The 17,850-nt window shown below is 35.9% G+C and overlaps 1 protein-coding gene across 1 annotated transcript in view; it reads left to right on the plus strand.

Moving 5' to 3' along the window:
- DNAJC1 (DnaJ heat shock protein family (Hsp40) member C1) overlaps positions 1-17,850 on the plus strand; it is a 107,442-nt gene that overhangs the window by 19,049 nt on the left and 70,543 nt on the right. The gene's annotated exons all lie outside the window — the stretch shown is intronic.

Consider the following 17,850-nt stretch of genomic DNA (forward strand, 5'->3'; position numbering starts at 1 on the left):
CAAGATTTTGTAAAAAGAAGATAGCTGGATTTCACTGGTGACCAAAAAGAAGAACTTGAAAAATACTGTTCACTGGAAACTGCCTGCAATATTTACTGTTGTGCATGGTCTGGTCCCATTGAAGAAATGTTTGTTGTAACATTAAATATTGCAGTTCACGGATGTGTGTTCGAGGCGCTTTATTAGTGAAGGTTCTTTTGCACTTCCTACACCCATGTACACCTCTTGCCAAGCTGGTATGGGGAAATGAACCATATAATGGCCCTGCTGTAGTAATTGGCTCCACATGGGTGGACTCTAGTGCACAGACAAAACCTTATTTGAAGTAATTGGTGCTTTGTGTAGGTACAAGGGTCTGTACATGCAGATTTATTTTGGATCCTGGGTCAAACCTTGGCATTAGTAAAGGTTTCAATTTCATGCAGTGTCTTTGACATGTAAGTGATTTTGAATGAGTATCAAAAACATCCATGCAGATTCAACTTGATTGAACTTTTTTGTTAAAATACACATAGCTAATATTTTGCAGTTATATTTTTGATTGAATGCTAAGTAAAGAACTTGGTTGGTTAAGTTTCCATGTGCGCAGCCTGTTATTAAATTTAAGAGAATGTCAAAAAGCAAACTCTAAATTTGCTTAATTATTGAATGTTTTAATCATTATCAGCATTATTCTAGTTCTATAATAGTACTGTATAAACTCACAGTTGACAGTAAGTTAAAATTTCCAGATCTAACAAATATTTATCTTGGTTTCAGATGTCATTCTTATTTTTAAAAAGCATTAAAAGGCATTATTCCTCGTAATTAGTATTATTCCTTATGTTAGTGTTAGCAATTCAAATTGATGCATTGCTGTGCTGGTTTAATGTAATGGCAGCCAGTGCATACTTACTGGGAAAAATTCAAGTTTGTCTTATCAAATAAGTAGTAAATACAAATTCTGTCTAGTGGTAGAAAGGTTAGAAGATGGAGTCAAAGATACTGCACTATTTAGAATGATGGTTTTAGTCAGGGGAGACTCGCATGCTGGAAATGCCCTTGTGAGATTGTAGGATTTCATCTATGGCATTAGTTTATTGTGTGGCATAAAGCAGTATTGGAATGGATTTCTTGTCAATGCTGTTTTCAGTAAGGTTTGTTAGAAAACGATGTAATTTTACTTCATTACATGGTATGGCTACATTTATTTAATGTCATTGGAAAATCTTAGCTACTGTGGTGCAATACAATTTTATGATAAGGTGGTGTGAGCCTTTCGAGCTGCTACTGTTCAATTTGGGGGAATCTGAAATTTGAAAGATACAAGAAAATTATGGCAGCATTTGGAACATGAAATCTGTTTTAAGAAGTTAATGTTAATCTTACTGTATTTTGCTTGCCAGGAGGAACAACATAAATGCCAAAAATCAGATATGGGAAGAATACATGTATTTGCGCAAAATAAATGATATTTTTCTGTGTGATTGTTAAGAATTTTAGCAAGTGCAACTTTAAAAAAAAATCTGGTTTGTTTGTTTGGGTTTTTTCATCCTAAAGATAAACTTTATCTAGCTGATGGGCAACTTATTCAGGGGTGCATGTTATATGACTGCATGCAATTGTTAAATATTGCATGGAAGAAATCACATTTTATAAAAGGGGGGGGGGAAGGCTGTGAGTATAATGCAACTCTCATGCTTCCTAGAGGGTAACTAGTTTGTGCTAAATAGTTTCTATATTAATCAGTGCAGTAGTAGCAATTCCCCGGAAGCAATGTGTTACTTTTATTTCTCCTTATCTGGTAAAGAGTTGCAGATAATAGTAAAGGTCTCAATTTCTAGGTTTTATCTCTGTGGAAGTCAGCAAATTCATATTGATCTTTTTAAAATCCTCTGGCCTTTTTCTTTTACTGTGCTAACACTTGGGATAATTTTTGCCCTGAAACTGTCTCTTAGTTATATCTTTATATTAGCTTTATCATTAAAACTTTGAGGTTTGTTGATGGCATTTTTATTTATCCTTGATTGCTGAGCAAATCCCAAATGGTCGCTTCCAGTGTGGGCAGAAGGAACAAGTCAGTTCTTTGAAAAGGCATAAAATTGAACAAATTACCAACCAATATATGGAGTTAATATCCTTGAATATTCCTGTGTTTACTCTGAGGTGTATTTTGAACAAAGAATTAATTCCCTTTATGTGGGCAATACTGTACTTTGTAATTTATAAATAAAAATGCCTTACCAGAACTGAAGACTATTGTGGAGTTAGTTTTCACATTTACTTGCTTTTTAATAGTGATAGAGGAGATTGACTATTCAAAACTACTGAATTACTGAAAAGAGTCAAAAGTTACCCTTCAGTGAAGAGACCTTCTAAACAATTCTATTTTACTTTGTTATAATTGTAGAATTATAGGAAAAAACCTGATGAAAATGATTATGGAAAACTGTAATGATTAGCATTTCTTATTGAAGTGTTTAGTGAGAACAGAATAAATGCTAAGAATTTAAAATTGCTCCTAGAATTAACTCTTCATGTTTTGTTTTATTTTGCCACAAGTGAGCCTTTCTTTCAGAATTTGACCTTCTGTTGCAACTTATTTATTCGGTGAACAGCAAGATTTTGTTTGTGTGCCCTTATTCAATACCCACTTATATTTCAGACCCAGCTAAAGATTTCTGTAGCCTCATTTTGTAAAGAAAGCAAAATTTTTCAGTTTATCAATATGAGTCTGACTGAAGATCTATAAATATTATCAAATTAAAGTTTAGCATGCCTATCAGTTTGAGAGCATAATTCTATCAGTCTATAGGCAGCAGTCCCATTTGACTCCCATGTAAGTACATGCATGAGTCCTAGGATTCCTGAAAACTTGTGTAGTTGGAATTTCAGTATTTAAAACAATTTTGGTTTCATTGCATGCAAATTTTGATTGCCCCATATAGCAATAGTATGGTTCTGTATTTTAAGTTACTCTTTTATATGGTGAAGGAAAAATGCATCAAATATGAAATACATGAAATATTGCTTCAAAAACATTGCTACAATGCTTAGAGTCTTGGGGCTTCTTAAAGGAAAGGCTTGGATTAGTCGTGTTTATTCATCTTAATGGAATTTGTCTTCCAGGGTATATAAAGCTTTTCAACTCTTAGTCAAATGTTTTACATTTACTGTGATAAATTGAGATAGAAACAATATTAAGTATTGTGTGTCTTGTATTGATAAATGCTAACACCAACATTCGCATAAGTAAAATGGTTTTGGATTATTTATAACTTCTGAAAATGTGCCTCAGAAATTATATTTCAGTAAGATTCCAATTAATTTGGTTTAAAAATTGTTGCAGTTATTTGTGATCTGAAAGTAGACATCTCCATTTATTTTTCTGGAGCATCCTCTTGTGTAGGGAACTTCTGTTGAATTATTAAGGAAGAACTTTGTTGTACCATAAGAGAATTAGTAATTAAAATACTTTACCACTTTCTCATGTGGCTGCCATTATTTTTAGAATCTCATTACTTTCATTATACTTGAGAGATTTTGCAAGGTGCTGGGTCTTGGGCTGCTTTGTCATAGACAATAAAAATACATAAGCCTTGCAGAAAAATGCTTGGTAAATACTTCTGGGTCTTTTGAGACAAAAAGTACATTTTCCTGTAAGAGAATCATCAGCTGCATGGACACTGTTTCAGATCTGTCCATCTATACCCAGGCTCATCTGCTTCAAATGCAGTCTCCTTTCCTTTCCTAATTGATGCACTTGCTTTACTGATTTCTCCAAGCCCTTCTACAATGATATTCTGGTTTTTAGTTCTGTACAGACAGCAGTACTACTGCACCTCACAGAAACGTTACACTTTTAAGGAAAAATCCATTTTATGTTGTATTTATGTTAAGATCTGTAATTTGAAATAGGCAAGTTGTTAACTAGCCAGGTTATTCTGCAATTTAGTGGAACCTGTTAGAATCAAAATGATGCTTCAGAGAGCTGTTTTTTTTTTTTTTAAGGGGGGGGAAACACTGCTTGTGAGTTAGTATTATAAAGCAGGTCTGTATTGGTTATGCAAATTTCTTTTCCTTTCCAAATCTGCTTGTTTTTCTGTCTTTTTGTACAGCAGCCATGTACCTTAATATCACTTTTAAAGGACTAGTGACAAATTTCTGGAGCTGCATACTCTAAAATTAGGGAATGTCAGTTTTCAGAATGTCTCAAATCTTAATTTAGTTTCTTTGTGCTTGTTCATTGTGATGATTTTTAATTCACTACATTATATTCTACAGGGTCTTTACTTATTCAGGCTCAGGGAGAGATCTGGCCCCAGTGCAGCTTCAGGCTTATGTATTGAAAGAGACTGTTGTCTGTAAAAACTGTTTAACCTGTAGATGTTGAGGGTATGTAGAGAGTGGGGGAGAAGATTGCGAGGGGCGGGGGGAAATGGTTTCATGGGTAAGCTAGTCAGACGAAAAGTGCCCTTGAGGATTGAATTCTGTTCCTCTCTGCCACAGAATTCCTATGTGATACTCGGCAAGTCGTTTAAACGAAACTTTTCCCAAGTGGTGACTAATTGATTTGAGTGCTCTGCAATTCTGGTTGCATAATTTGAGGTACTAGGGCCTTATATGCAGAAATGCTGAGGGTTTGCAGCTGCAGCTGAAGTCGATTAAAGTCTGTGCCCTGAATGTATGAGATGTTGTTTGATACTGAGCACTTGGAAAAATCATATCTGAGGTAAAATTAGCACCTGAGATTACTGAGGATTTTACCTTAATCTGTGCCTCATTTTATGATATATTAGAAAATGCAAGTAATGTCCGCTTGTCTCTTAAGATACTACAGTGGTGAATAATATTGATGAACTCTGATGCCATTGAGATGAGCTTCAAAACAAATAACCACAGCTTCCAAACGTGTTTGAACAGCATGCAGCTACGAGCAGATGAGGCCACACATGAATAAATGCGTGGAGAAAAATCCTGAATAGCTGCTTGCTGGGTAAGCAGTCATCTTCTGTGTGTTGCATAAAGACAGAGTGGCAGGAGTAATGACAACAGATTGTAGTTCCTTTTCAGGGAATCACTGAGTTCTTCCCAAATCCCCTTTACTTGTTTGGAATATTCATTATTGTTTGTAGCATGTATTGTCTTTATCATGTTGCTGTTATCTCCTAATTTGCAAACTGTAAATTTACGTTTTAGATGGAATTAATTCAAATTAACCTCTTTTCTTTGTAATTTCATTGGTTTGTAACCATCTCTTGCTACTTAAAAAGTTTCACCCTTTTTCTTAATTCAAAGAACAAAAACAGAACTTGACCAAATATTTTTATCCTTTAGGTCTGTTTGCTCTTTGTTGACATTGCCACAGGGTATTCAGCTTCCACTTCTGGCATCTGCTTGAAGTTGGCTCAGGGTTTGTGTGGTACTAATTGGAAGAGGGGAACTAGATGAGGAAACAGATTAATTTTAGTCCTTTCTTCCTGCTTCCTGTTTTCTTCACTTTGGGGTAAATATTTCTGTTATATTGTCCAGTGGTACTTATTGGGACAGAATTTTTCAGAAGTAGTTTTGCAGTATTTCTGCCAGCACTGTTTTGTGTGTGGGTTTTCTTCCTTCAGAAAAGACAAGTTATGAGAAGAAGAAATTGCCTCTGATGGAAAAAAACTCTCCATGGTTTAGATTCCATGGCTGGGATTATGACATAGAGGGAAATGCAGTTTTGGTGTATTGTTACTTGCAGGATTGTCAGTAAGAGAATGCTTATTTCCATGTAGTAGCTGTGTACTTGCAGTCCTTTCCCCCTGTCTGAAGAGTTACCTACTAATTATATTTTTGCTTGTATGTTGATTTTTCTTTTAGTCTTGACTTTATAACTTGAAAACTTGGATGAGAACCCATGTTAGGATTTATCCTTGCTTCATTTAAATCTTACCTTCTGTATTTGAAATATTCTACGTTTCCTAGTGTTTCTGTTTTAGGCAGCAAGACCACAGTTTTATCTCCCAACTTTTCACTGTTATCTTTGATGCTGATAATCCTGTAATCCCATGTTGAGAGGCAAGTAATGAATTGGTAGTAGCCACTATCTTCTGCAGTCAGTTGGCTGAAACAGATTTCTGGTAGCACAGTTAATGGGATGTAACCTGTGCCAAGTTTTTATTGCTGCTCACTCAACTGCTGATTCTTCTTTTTCCACAGGCATAGAAAAAGGCATACTTTTCCTCTTTTCTTTTTTTTTTTTTTTTTTTTTTTTGCCTTTTGTAGTGTTTGTCTTGCTACTAGCTCTGCTCACCCAGCTTTGTAGATTCTTCAATTGGCTATTTACTCTCTTTTCTGCTCTATCTGTAATCCTTCCAGACTGAGGAGGTATCCTTGAAATACAGGTGTCAGACAAAAATTCCTTGATCTGTTGTTTCTGCTTCTGATGGTAGGGAAATGAAAATGGAAATGGAGGAAGCAAGAGATTTCATTAGTACTTCAGTTCCAGCTCTGCTTTTATGACTTGAGGAAGGGTCTCTATGGGTGGATGACACATGATGGAAGGCAAATACAATCCATACATCTGCTACATATGAATATCAGTGGCTGAAAAACTGACCCTACATTAGCTCCTTTACTTGTTTTTCTCTCAGGAGCAGGGAGCATTTCCCAGTCTGTTTCAGCCATGACTTCAGGGTAAGTATTGAGTAAAGGCTATTACTGTGCCTTTCTCAGTGCTCTGAGGGTGCTGATGAACTATCTAACCAGCACAAAAGGCTTGTTTTTGTTGAATTATTTTTATGTTTAAGGAGAGAAGCAGGCACATACACGTGGTTGATACCCACTGCCTTTTGTAGTGGTGGGGCTGTTAGGTGTTGTGCTCAGCTGACTGAAGAATGCTTGAAGTAGATCAGAAGTGTTTCCTTCACGCTCATCTTCTCTGCTTCTGTTCCTCGTGCAGGCTTGTGCTCTGTCTCTTGTCTTGTCTGTATTTCAGGGTCTGGTTCAGCTCTTGCAGCCAAGAGAGGAGGCAGTTTATGGATCAGCATGAATTACCCACCCCCTCCCCCCCCTTCCCTGATGCAAAAAAGATGCCTCCACAAAGTACTGAAAGAGAAGAGTAATAACAGCTTGCAGGGAGTGGCTTTATGAAAAGCAGAAAAGGGATCATTCTGCCCCTTGCTTGGACCTGTGTGGTTCAGTTAAGACATTTTGATTTGAAAAACACAGAGGGCAATTCAGGGACCAGCGTGCCACTGTGTGTAACAGTATCTGCCCACAGCTGCCATAAATCTTGAGAGGTAATTATCTTCCTTAAGGATTATTTGGCTCATTCTCGCTGGAAATAATATCAGAAAACCATTTTTAGAGACCATAATACCAGTTTTCCATACAAAATTGCTACTGAATGGAAAAGGCTGTCTTCAAGTCAGTCCCATCATAAGTCATTGCATATATGTGGCTTTTAAAATATGTCTGCAATTTTAAATTTTTAACATTATTTAGGCTTCAGTTGCTTATAAGTTAATTTTCTGTGTGAATTTTAATTGATAGTTTCTAATGCTAAACTTGATTGCTTTATCTATGTTCCTTTGGACATCAGCTGCCTAATTTATGACTCATACAGATTCTGGCAGATTTTGCCAATAGCCTTTTCTGATGATAGTGTCCCCTGCCTCCTACCCTGGCCCTTGATCAGATTTGCAATATTTTATGCCATCAAACTGCGAGCTGAAGTGACCAGACAGTGCTCATGATTTCAGCTCATTTTATTAGAAGTGTGCAAACATTTAGCAATGTGGTGGGTTATAGTTATAAAAATCTGTTAAGCTTATTGGAGTTTAACTGAGATGATTTTTAAGTTTTAGGCTGGGGTGTGTCTTACATGCAGGAATTTTGCTGATGCTGGCATCTGAACTAAAGCGAGTGATGGAGGGCATTCCTATATTCTTTCAAGGAGGCTATGTACTAACTCAGCAGTGAATTACTATATAGGTAGTGGCATGTTACAACCTCCCTGAGGTCTTCTGAGTCCCGAGGTAGTAATAGCTCATTAAAATGGTAGTTAATGAGTATAAAGGGATCATTATACGACTCTCCTACATGACGAGTAGGGCTAAATCCTAACTAGTTCAGTAGAAAGTGTTCTGAATAAAGAAGGAAAGAATTTGACAAATGCTGCTGGTGGTTCTTTATAAACCTAGCTATTCAAAGCAATGTTTTTGAGAAAAAATACTCATAGAAATAATTTTTGAATAAATTAATATTGTATTTTAGAGCTTTCAGAGGTATTAGTACCCTGTATAATCTTTGTTACCTTAACATAGTGTAATGAAGCATCTTTGATTAAAAATATGCAGCGTTTTGCCACTTCTGATCAGTTTGAAGTTAAAAAATAAAAGAGAAATATTATTTTGCCTTGTAAATGCTTACATTTGATGATTTTTAAGATCACAGAATATTCTGAGTTGGAAAGGGGACCCTCAAGGATCAAGTCCAACTCTTGAATGAATGGCCCATAGCTCAGGATTTGTAGACATTTTCTGTCTTATATGCCAAAAATAAGTAGTGGAACAATTTTACCTTGTGGTAGGAGAGTGGCATTCTCCTAATATGGTTTTGTTCGTGGAAAATGTAACCATGTCACACATGAGGCAGTATTTTCTTTTTCTTTTTTTTTTTTTTCATTTAACTGTGGTTATTTTCTGGAAAAAATTGCTAAGAATTTATCCAAACTGAACAATGTGGATTTTGCAGCAGTGACATGAAAAACTTCCTGATCTCACTTGATGTCTTCTTTCAGGCTCTAGGAGGATAAACAAATAGGTGAAAGATTGTGGACTCAGGTACATCTGGATCTCACAGCTCAAGTTCAGTGGGCAGAGTTATTTCTAATTGTCCTTAACCTAAGAAAAATAACATTGCTTCTACAAAATGAGCCCTTCAGTAATATTATAGGAAAAGGTGGCTGGAAGCAAATATGAAATATATTAAATGAAAAATATATAATTATATTGTAAACATATATAATATGTATCAGATTTGGAGCGAGAGGCTCCTGCTTTCTGTCTTAAATGAAGAAATTATGCCTACTGTGCATGGATGTGGTTTACTACAGCAGTCCTACCCTATCCTGATTTATGTGTTTTTGTTGCAGCCTTTAAGGATGTATTTATAATAAACCAAATACAGAACATTTTTAAAGGAATAGTTTATTTTTTTAAAAGAAAAGCTTCTCTTGTAGAAATCTCTGCTTATTTTTCTTGTTCGGTTTAGTCCTTGTTTTCATCTGACGTTGTCAAGATGAAAATACAGAATGTATCTGTTCTGTATTGCCAGCTTTCAAGGTTAAAGCTGGTAATGGATGGAAAAGTATTCTAAACTCAAATTATATGGATGCCTTGCTCGTGATCATCTACTACAGAATGACTTTCTTAGTTTGGAGCAGCTGCAGTGTAATGGGAAAAATAAGCCTAATGCCTAGTGGTGCAAGTCATGGAGTGGGGTCCCATGGGTTTTCACAGCAAAGAAGTGTTTCCTGCCATCCCTTTTTATTTGCTACTCCTTTAGAGGCCCTTTTAGATTTTGTGAAAATCTCATGGACTCTTCCGGCACGAACATCTGTCATCTTCAGTGTGATAAGAGTACTGTCTTTCAGCTAGGACCTTTTAAACTACATAAACAGATGTAGTAAAACCAGTTAGAATATTTTCAGAGTAATTACTAAATTGATCATCAAAAGGGTATTTAAATTCTAAAAGAGAAGACTGTTAGTGACCTACTGTACCCTGCTGTGACTGAGCTGGTTAAATCTAAGTCCTGCCTGATAAATGTATGCAAGGCTTGCTTGTAAAGGAGACTTCAGCAGTCTGTTCCAGTTACATGCTGGTGTTGCTTATGGGATGTTTTCTTGGTACCTAGCTTGAATCTTTCTGTGCTGCCAGCTGACTGGTAGTGCTTAGCCCTGGTTAGATCAGACAAAGCAGTAATTAAAGTTTTCCTTTAAAGCGACCTTTTGCATGCCTAAAGATGTTATTTCCTTGTGTCAGCTGCCTTGTCTGTAAGCTTAAATCACCCTAGTTCTTTTGGTTTCTCTGAACAAGTCACTATTCTGTTCTTCTAGACTTCTTATTAGTAAGATTTTTTTTTTTGTTTATCATCTGAATATGTTCCTGCCTGTCTTTAACTGTATTGTTTGAACTGGATGCAGCAATCTGCTGAGGTCTTACAACTGCTGCGTGACATGGCACGGCTGCTTGTTGCCATACTGCTCGTGTCACAGTGCTGTGCGGCACAGAAAGGCAGCATCGTGCCTCTGACTCATGCTCAGCTTGTGATTTACTGATCTTTTCTGCCTAACTGCTTTTTTTTCTATCCTGTGTTTTTGTAGCTGATAAATTCTGTCCAGATGTAGACCATTAGTTTTTTCACTTAAGATATAATGTCATATTTTTTACAGCAACTCTCCATTTTGTCCAGATACTTTAAAATTCTAGTTCTCTTTGATTGCATCATGTAGGTTTTTCAGGTTGGTGTTAAGTACCCAATTAATCATGATTCTGTAATTCACCTGCCAGTTAAAATACTGAATGTGGACTTGGGACAGGCTTCATAAAATCCTGTTTGATACACCTTTTCATTTTTGACTGTAAGAGTCTTTAACTATTCAAGGTATGATTTATTTTCTTTCCATTTTGTTTTACACTTGCAAGAGAAGCTTTATGATGTCTATGTTTTTATCATTTGTTTAAAAAAGTGTTGTACATTAAAAGCATTACTAAAGTCAGCATGTAAAAATGGTCACACTACTCTTTCCAGGCTCATTTAACTGTGTTCTTAAAATGTTTCATGAAGTCGAGCAACAACTGCAAGTATAAATTAGAGCATTGTATAAACATTAAGGACTCCTGGGGATGTAAGGTTGTTTACACCTGTTTTTAATCCAGTGTGTGTATATATGTGAAAATATATATGATGGATGTGTCTGGGTGTATGGGCATATAAATTGGTATCCTTCATTGCTGATAGGCTGAAGAAGTTGTTAATAATTCGTTAATGTTTATTCCAGAAATTAATGCCTGTGGGGATTATTCACCTTGTAAATGTTGTTGATGCATAAGATGATGGGTAGGTTTTTGAAAACTTCTGTGTTGAAGACAACTGTGCTCTTTTCACTTCTTGTGACACTTCTTTTTAATGTTTTCAGTCATACCTCCTATATCCTGTGCCTCAAATGCTGTTTCTTCATTTTTTGACCATCAAAAGGAGGGTAATAAACATCTTACAAAAATACTAAAAGTTTTAGCAATTGAAGTTGTAGACACAGAAGTGACGGTAATTGTTTAGGTGACGCAGGAGTTCAGTAATTAGAAGCTCAAGCAATTTTAGGGAGATTATTAATTTATTATTTATTTTTTTAGTAGGTATTTAGTTTTTGTTAAGACCTAAGTCTGTAGTTGTTAGAAATCTCCCTCCAAAAAATTACCGTTGAACTGAAATCAGGGAAGCATTTTTTTGGAAAGATGTTGAGGTGTGTCGAAGTACATGGGTCAGGTCTGATGGAAGGGTGCAATGAGAACTGGAATAGCAAAAGGAGGAAGAGGTACAGGTGTGGTATGGATGTAGCCTTGCTGATTTTCTAATTTTCTTTAATTCCCTACCCTAAGAAAAGAAGTTGGAAATGTTCTGAAACAGAAATGTGGCAAGAAAACGATATAAACAGTCAAATAGGAGCATATTTTTGGCATTGCATCATGGGAAGAGTTGGAACTTGTCAAATGCAACACCCCAAAATCTTTGCTTGTGCTCCGCAGTGGTGAATGTGGACTGCATGCAGCTGTCCTTGGGTATAGTGTCGCCTCTTGTCAATCAAGGGACTGTGCTATCTGAGAGCAAAGGCATTGAGCATGAAATGCACTGCAGGAGACACCATATTTTGCTGTCCCTGACAACCTGGGCTGCAAAAGCAGTAGTCTTGCTTTGTAGCAACTTAGTTCCCCTGAAAATGTTGCAGGATCAGGAATTTTGTAGGTAATGTTTTTATGTGAGAGCCGTAGGCTGGAAATCTCAGATGGAAGAGGCAGATTTTAAAGAGAACTCACTAGAAACAACCTTCTTTACACTGTAAGGTGTATGTACACATGTATATAGAAATATACTCAATTACCTATATTATAAAAATATGTAACACATGTAACTGTGTAAACAATAAATATATCAAATAGAATAAAAAAATATGTACTAGTGTTTTTGGAAAAGCATATGAAATAAGTAAAGAATATATACTAATTCCTTCCTTTTGAATGGTCAGAACAAAAAACTAAATGGAGATAAAATACAGCCGTAGGAAGAAGTTTTAGTAAGTTAATATTTGCTTAAATTGTCCTAGTTGTTGTTTGGTAGCCTCTATCCATTGTGAATTTGAAGAGTAATTCTAAAACTGTTGAGAGTTGATGCATCTCAGAGACAAAGTTTATGTTAAAATATAAACTTACAGTTGTACATGACGTTGTTCTCTTGGACAGTCTAATTTTTCCTAAGTAAGCAGTTTCTGAAAAAATGCAGACGGTAAAGTAGTTGAAAGGAAGGAAAAAAATACATAAATACTGTTCAAGTTGCTCAAGAAAACCTAGGCCCATACAATTGTGCACATATGCTGAGGAGACTTTTTTTTTGGTTTCTCAAGCATGAGACAGCAGAATTTTCATTCATTTGGTGTGCTAGGGTGAAAACAGTCTTCTTTCATTTGACACACTCCCCTGGAAACAAACATGCCGGTGAAGGGATTGTGCTAGTTATCAGAAGCTTACAGGAATACATTGTGCTGGTTTGTATTCATTTTCATGTCATGAATTGCTTTAAAACTTAGCAGCATAAAAAAGCATTAAAACACCTTTTTAGCATTATTTTTAGTTCCTGTGTATTTCCCTGCTGTGCTGTCATACAGTTTAAATGAACGGAATGTTGTGATTTGGGTTTGCAGCACAGCAGATCTCTCCTCCTGCCTGCATATGCTCTGAGTATTCATCTGTAGATAAGCAGAAAATTTGTGTTTAACTTATTTTACATCCTTGGAAAAGATGAGTGTCTTAGAAAAAAGTTCAGTAAAAATAAAGGGTAATTGAACAAAGGTTATGCAGCGAGAAATTTAAGCCAAAACTCAGCTGGTATGTGTTAACTATGAAAGTTCACAGATAATGCTAGGTCTTCTGGGAGACACTTGTTTTCCTTTTCTGGAGTTTGTTCTTCAGGATTGCCAGCAGGTCCTTCCCACCTCTGGAATTTTCTACAAGATTCTATTTCCCTCATAAATGTTTTTCCACATGCAGACTTGGCAAATTCAGGTGTACTTCTTGGAACTAATCTGGTCATGCAAGCTTAAACTAGGACCCAGTTGCAGTGAGTATGTGTGAAGTAAATCTGGGAGTGGTATTGAGGGTCTGTGTCAGCCTGTGCTAAACCAAAGAGGGGGTAAAGAAAAAGGAAGAAGGGTGACAGCTATATGGTTTCCATCCTAAGAGTTACCTGGAGAGGGGATGTGGAGTCACAGTTGTCCCTGTTGTGTCCCCGGATGATAAAGAGACAGTAAGGAGGCGATCACCCTGAGTTTCTTAATGCTGCTTAAGGAATGAGGGCAGTGGTTATTTAATCGTTGACCTACAGTCACTTTTGTTTGTTCTCTGACACTTAGGGATATTAGTTTTCTCTGGATTTCACATGAAGACAAACAAATAGATAGCATCAGTGTTGACACAATATTTAATAGACGTTGGTAGCTTCTGCCCAGTTTTCTGCACCTGATTGTTTGTGAGCTTGGTGGGACAAGCTGTGCATCCTGCAGTTGGAAATCATAGTAGAAAACCGGGTGATTGTGAATTTACAAAGCTTACTTTGTTTCCTTTTCTGTACCATTCTGCTTCAGCTTGTATGGCTAATGCTCACCAGGAAGAAAGTAATGACTTATACCCTTTCTTCTGCACAGAAGTATTGAATGAAATATTCTTATTGAAGGAATCCAATACATTTGAATTGCTCTAGAATTTTTAAAAAAGAAAATTGAAAAATCCAAACACAAAAGTTTCATAGGCTTGATTTATGGTTTGGGAAGGCTAAAGAAGGCCTCATGAAAGCTTGTCTGCACTGATGTTACAAGTTCAGACTTGAAATGCAGTCAGCTGCTGCTCTATACAATTGTCACTTTTTGCCATATAGCTTCAGTAACGTGGCTCTGGGAAATTTTACACAGTCATCCAGGAGCACTGCAAGGAATAGATATACTGATGTCATTTTCCTTTCACCCGTTAACTAGTGATTGGATAAACTGCAAATGAATACGACCGTAATTTCTGTCTGCATAGTTGGTTCCTGAGCCATGTGCTTTCCCATTGCTAATAAAGATACTGCCACCTATTTGAAGACATTGGCAGGCATATTTAAAACCCAAGATGAATTGAGCACATTTACTGCGTTAGAAGCAGTTGCTAAATTGTGAGTAACTAAGTCTTGTTGTATAACTGCATTGCACTCAAGGGAACAATTTAGGTTTTGAATTGTGTATGTTGGTAAGTGAAAACTATGTAGACATTGATTATTTTTTCCCCTTGACCCAATCACTGTTTGCCTATGGCAATATCTGATAGGTTATGTGTTCACCAAGAATTGTCTTGGGAACACATTGAGGCTTTTTTTTTAGCTTCATTAGTAATCATGGTTACATTAGGAATAGAAGGCAATGGAGTAATATGCTTGTACTGTGTACTACACCAGTTGTTTGATTTATTGTAAAGGTGGACATGAACTCTGTGGGACTCTGGATTTGTATAGGCAGAGAAGGAGACCAGATTTAAAACTTTGTGCATCTCGAGGAGGAATTTAATTTTTAAAAAAATGGAAGGCAAATGTGCATTTTGTATATTTTATTTTTTGTTGTAAAAATTCCTTTCTGTGTTTCTACTTATATATTTGTAGTATGAGAGAACTTTCCTTGGTAATACTGAAGAATATGGAAAAGATGCTGAGTAAAATAAAATTTAGTAATGTGTTTTTCATTGTCAGAATTCAGCAAGCTGCCAAAAGTGCATCATAAATAGGTAGAAGAATGTTTCCTGTACTATCCCACTCTTTGAATCTGACATGTATTGCACTTTAGACAAAAATGTGGAAGTCCAACAGAGAACCTGAAGAAACGTGTTTAACTTTTGACATTCTGTTGATTCCTTCCAAAATTAATTTTGTTTCTCTGCTAAAATACTTGTTTGAAGTATAAGGGATTATTTAAAAAAATGTACAAGATAGAACTTCTAATTTCTGCCTAGAGGTCATGTAGCTAGATACATGGACACTGATGGAGCGTTGGGCATTAAAAAATGAATACTTGCATATTTCCATCCATAAGAAGCCAGACTGTGGCCTACCTAAGTGTAAACTTGTGGTTTTGTATTTCTGAGAACTAATTCTAGCACAAAACAAAGATGTTCAACCTCGGAAGTATGATGGGACAATATTGCTTTGGGAGGATAGTTACCAGGAAATAAGGTGATACTCATGATGTTTGTATCCACACGAGGGTGACAGTGTGACAGGCTTATTTGCCATAATTGGTGGCAAAACCTGCCAACCTGAAGCAGTGTTGGAGAAATCAGTGAATGCACTTGCTGTCTAACAACACCAGCTCCTTCTGCTATTAACTGAGATGCCTCTACAGATTTTACTTTTCCCTCCTTAGATGCAACTGAGATTTCTCTTGTAAACAAAGCAATCTTACATGTTGTTTCTTTCAAACAAGCGAAGTCTTGGTGTGGTCATGGCTTTCTCTAGTCTCCAGACTTCTGCTGTAACATGTAAAATAATGTCTTACTCTGCAGAAAACACTGACTCCTAACTGTTTGTTTAAAAGCCTTAGCTTTTATAGAAATGTTACTGAAGGTGGCCAGCAGAGACAGGTCTCTTAGAACAGCTGACATCAGTGTGGGAGATATTTCCTTATTGGTTGGAAAAAAATAATTCTTTATAGCTTATTTGGAGTTATACAGTGGTAGGAGGTTCTGTAAAGATGAGAATATTTTCTCAAAAACCAACAACTTTTATTCAGGGCAGGTCCTAGAGGATCTGGAACGCTCGCTGAAGATGCCTAACATTACCCATAGGTAGCATTAATTGGCAAAATATTTGGAATATCCAGCGGTCCTGTGTTGTGTTTGGGGGTATTGTGGAGAATGGGTTAGCAAGCAGACTTACTGCTTTAGAAATTAATGTGTGCCAGTTGTAATGAGATAATTGACAGTAATATCCCATTATTTAATTATTTGTTGATATTATAATATGCTCTTCAACGTTTTAAAGGCTTAATTACAATAAGATGCTATGTTGATAAAGATCACTTTCATGGTTTAGATCAAACCATGGCCTGTAAACTATTTCCTGTTTTTTTATTTGCTGTAGTAGTGTTTAAATAATTATATTTTGTTAGAAGACAAGCCCTTATTGTTTATGAGGTGGCTGACTGCGTTGGTACATGAGGGGAAACAATGCAATGTCTACATTATTTCTGGTAACTAAGATGAACAATCTGGTTTTGTAAATTTAGAACTTTTTATTTTAAATTCTCAAGGTAAAACAACATAAATGTTTAAGCAACTTTGTTATTTCACAGTTGTCTTAGGATCTTTTGCTTTGCTTAAGCATTGAAAAGAAAAGCTATCTTTTGTCTTGATCTCTTACACAAATAATCCTGCTGCTTCCAAATAAAACTAAAGTTTCAATACCTCAGATACAACTGAAAACACGGTCTTCTTTTTTGCTTGTTGTTTGGAGTAATTGGAAGAATATTGCAGAACAACTTTTAATACGCTTATGTCAGTTTTTTAACTGTTAATCATGAGTGCTCCAAAAATAATGCCCAGCACATCTAAATGTGTTATAGAGAAGGAATCAGTTTAGTTTATCCAAAATGCAAATCTAGAGGTACTCATTTGTCAAGGTTTATCATGGTCTCAATCCTTAATTTTTAAAATATACGTTTACATCTCATTTTCACATGTATTTCATATGAAATTAGACTTAATTTCTATTAAGTCTGTGTCTCAAGGATTTAATGTACTTTGAGCTTAGAATATTTAGTCACTGTCTCTTCCTTCCCCTTAGCTGAGAGTTAAAAATAAACCTATAAAACAATGACAATATGAAATAACTCATGGGCAGTAATCAAGCTGGAAGCAAGCCTCTGTTTGGGCAGAGGAATTCTGCTTTGGTGTGCACATGCCTTAGAAGTAGCTACTGAAAATGGAAAAATTTAAAAGTTATATGTGGTCTTTTCAGGAGAAATCCTTCAGTATTAGAAACGTTTTCCTTTGACAGAGAAGAGACTATGGAAACTTTGGTCTTTTATTAGGGGAAAATGCAAACTTCCTTAAAATATAGTTTCCGTGCTGAATTTCCACAAATTCTGCATTTTCTCCTTCCCCTCAATCAGTCTTTTTCTATTTATTCACTCTGGGCCTAAACTTGTATGCAGCATTTAAATAGCCTTATGTTATAAAACCAAAAATTTTAAAATTAAAGTAATGATCTGTAATAAAAAGCCTGTCAGACTAATTGCAGTATTGCAATAATTGTTATCTTATTTCACTCAGTTACACAGCTAATTCAGGTCTGTGTTTTTAATCCTTGTTTACACTGTAATTTTGAGAGAGAGAATATACTTAGGAATAATATATATAAAATCAAGAAATAAATTGTCAGATAAGCAGTTGATTTCTAAAATGCTGCCTTGGACATGTTAGCAGTAAAATTCAAGTAGTTCTGTTTAAATGTTAAGCTTTGTGTATCTTCTGGTCAGGATAACACCTATATGACATAGAATACAACTCTTCATATCTTCATTTCTGGATATCT

This window comes from Cinclus cinclus, chromosome 1 (assembly GCF_963662255.1).
Source record: "Cinclus cinclus chromosome 1, bCinCin1.1, whole genome shotgun sequence".
Lineage (NCBI taxonomy): Eukaryota > Metazoa > Chordata > Aves > Passeriformes > Cinclidae > Cinclus > Cinclus cinclus.